Source organism: Tamandua tetradactyla, chromosome 23, assembly GCF_023851605.1.
Source record: "Tamandua tetradactyla isolate mTamTet1 chromosome 23, mTamTet1.pri, whole genome shotgun sequence".
Classification (NCBI taxonomy): Eukaryota; Metazoa; Chordata; class Mammalia; order Pilosa; family Myrmecophagidae; genus Tamandua; species Tamandua tetradactyla.
The window spans coordinates 24,212,240-24,215,862 of NC_135349.1; positions in this window are offsets into that span (position 1 = coordinate 24,212,240).

A 3,623-nucleotide genomic window follows, 5' to 3' on the forward strand; every position below is an offset into this window, starting at 1 on the left:
GATTTATATTAAAACATGGCTTTTCTTAGGGGGCATACTTCCTTTCAAACCAGCACATTCCACCCTCTGGCCCCTAAAAAAGACATGTTTTTCCCATATACAAAATACATTAATTTCATAATATCAGAAACCTTAAACCTTTCAGTAGCAATACAATGAAGTACAAAATTAGAGACAGTATAAAATCTCATCAAGTCAGTTACAGGCATGGTCTATCCTAAGGCAAAATTCTCCCCATTTGCTCTGGACCTTTGAAAACTCATAACAAGTTATTTGCTGCCGACATACAAAGGAGGAACATTCATAGGATACATATACACATTTCCATAGGGAGGAAGGAACACAGGGGTCACTGGACCCATACAGTTTCAAAAACCTGCAGGGCAAAGTCTATTAGATTTCAAAGTCTGAGAATCGTTTATCCTCAGGGCTTTAGAAGGTGGCAGTCCCATCCTTTCCAAGGACCTATGCAGAGGTCTGCCTCTCTCCAAATGCAACCTTGGGGGATTTGGGGGAGACCACCCTTTTCTGGGCTCCACCCTCTCCAAGCATCGGGGTTGCACCCGGACTCTCTGCTATCTCCGGGGCACACACTCAACCCCTCCATGTGGTGGCAGCCAGGCTCTCCCCAAACCCCAAGGAATGTGCTTCACTCTCTCCAAGGCCTGAGGTGGCGTGATTCTTCCACTGCAAAGAGGTGGAAGGCCCATCCTCTGCCTTTGGGGCAAACTCACCCTCTCCACGGGCTTGGGTGGGTCCGCTCTCCTTGCCGGAGGCTTCTTGACTTCAGACCTCAGTCTCCATGGTTTTGCCTCTGAAGTTATTTTTACACCAATGTGTCCCTTCTCTGAACCCCTCAGTCCAGACTGGCAGTGACTGTTTATACAGGTCCCACAGCACTCTTGTCGGCTTTCTATGCAGTAGCCTTGGATCATGCCCATCAGACATAAGGAGTTTCCACAAATCTTTCCTGGATAACTCCATGTCTGATCCTGGCTTTCTCTGAAATGTCTGACTGGTTTCACATTTGGTTAAATCCACACACAGGGCACTATACTCTGGGGTCTCCCTTTCTGTAGGCCCAGAATTTTCTAGAACTTCAATTTCTGGTTTCTTTGTACCCAAGAGTTCAGTTCTCAGCTTATCTCTTTCCTCTTGCATTTCACTATAAGCTGTGAGGAGAAACCAGGCTGCACTTTCCACATTTAACTTGGAGATCTCTTCTGCTAAATATCCAAGTTCGTGACTTTTAAAATCTGCCTTCCAGCCAATAGCATTAGTCAACTTTGCCAGATTATCTGCCATTTTAAAACAAGGCTCGTCTTCCTTCCAGCCTACAATAATATGTACCTCATCTCTGTCTAAAGCCTGGCCAGAAGCATCTTTAGAGTCCACATTTCTACCAACAGTCTCTTGAAAACATTCTAGGCCTTCTCTATCAAGCTCCTTACAACTCCTCCAAATTCTTCCCCTTATCCATTTAAAAAGCCGTTTCAACATGTTTGATATTTGCAAACTGCAGCAGCAGCAGTAAACAAGTCATTGTCTTAGTGTATTCACAGGATTGTGCAGCTATCTCCACAATCTAAGTTTAGAAACTTTTCTCCCATTAAAATAAATCCATACTCAATAATAGTCATTCCCCATCTCTACCCTCTTGCCAGTCCTTGGTAACCACAGAGCTACATATTCTGGACATCTGACATAAATGGAATCATACAATATGTGGTCTTTCATGTGTGGCTTTTTCTGCTTAGAATAATGTTAAGGTTCATCCATGTGACATATCACTTGATTCCTTTTTATTGCTTTATATATATTTCTAGTTGTGGGTTCTTTGTCAGATGTAAGTTTAAAAAAAAATTTTTTTTTAATTTATGATACAGACACAAACATTCTTACCATATGATCATTCCATTCTTGTTATGTAATCAATAACTCACAATATCATCACATAGTTGTATATTCATCATGATCATTTCTTAGAACATTTGCATCAATTCAGAAAAAGAAATAAAAAGAAAACAAAAAAATTCATACATACCATACCCCTTACCCCTCCCTTTCATTGGTCACTAGCATTTCAATCTGCTAAATTTCTTTTTAACGTTTGTTCCCTCTATTATTTATTTTTAATCATATGTTTTACATTACATGTGTCAATAAGGTAGATAAAAGGAGAGATGTAAGTTTTACAAATATTTTTGCTCAGTCCTCTTTTCATTTTCTTCTCAGTGGCTTTTGAAGAATACTAAGTTTTAACTTTCGATGAAGTTCAATATGTTGATTTTTTTTCTTTTATAGTTTGTGCTTTTTTGTGTCCCATTAAGAAAACTTTGCCAAACCCAAGGTCACTAAGATTTTCTATTTTCTTTTAGAGATATTACAGTTTTAAGTCTTAACCTTTGGGACTAGGATGCATTTCAGTTATTTTTTGTGTATCTCTGGATTATTTATTCTGTTCCATTGATTCATATGTCCAGTCTACACCAGTACCTCACTGTCTTCAGTACTGAAGTTTAATGAGTCATGGCATCAGGCAGTCCTCATAACTTTTTTTTTTTGTCTTTCTAAAAATCATTTTGACTATTCTGTGTTCTTGAAATTTCCATATACTGTTTTTAGTCACCATGTCAATTTCTGTAAAACACTACTGGGACTAATAGGGGTAGTGTTGAATCTCTGTAAGATTGATATTTTTTCTTCCTTAAATATTTGGTAGAATTTGCCAGTGAAGCCATCTATACCTGGAGTCTTCTTTGTGGGAAAGTTTTTTTAATGCAATTTTATTGAGATCTATTCACATACTGTATAATCATCCAAAGTGTGCAATCAGTGGTTCACGGTATCATCATATAGTTGTGTGTTCATCACCACAATCAATTTTTGAAGATTTTTCATTACTCCAAAATAAAGTACATATAAATAAAAATGAAAAAAAAAAAACACCAAATACCAAAAACATCCCGGGCCCCTTATCTCACCCCTGTTATCTGTTTTTGTCCTTATTTTTTTACTCATCTGTCCATGAACTAGATAAAGGGAATGCCAGCCACAAGGTTTTCACACTCACATGGTCACACTGTAAAAGCTATATGTTTATACATTCATCTTAAAGAATTAAGGCTACTGGAATACAGTTCAACAGTTTCACGTATTTCCTTCTAGCTATTCTAATCCATTAAAAACTAAAAAGGTATATCTATTTAATGCATAAGAATAACTTCCAGAATGACCTCTCAACTATTCGAAATCTCTCAGCCACTGAAACTTAATTTTGTTTTAGTTCTCTTCCCCGTTTTGGTCAAGAAGGCTTGCTTTTTCAATCCCATGATGCTGGGTCCACCAGGAGTCATGTCCCACATTGCCAGGGAGATTTATAACCCTAAGAGTCATAGCCCATGTGGCGGGGAGGGCAGTAAATTTACCTGCTAAATTGGCTTGGAGAGAGATGTGGAAAAGTTTTTAACTACAAATTCAATCTCATTAATCACATATAAGGTTAGTTTTCTATTTCTTCTTGAGGGAGCTTTGGTAGTTTGTTTTCTTCAAGGAATTTGTCCATCTCATCTAAGTTGGATTTATTGGCACGGATAAATTGTTCATGGAATGTTTTCTTAATT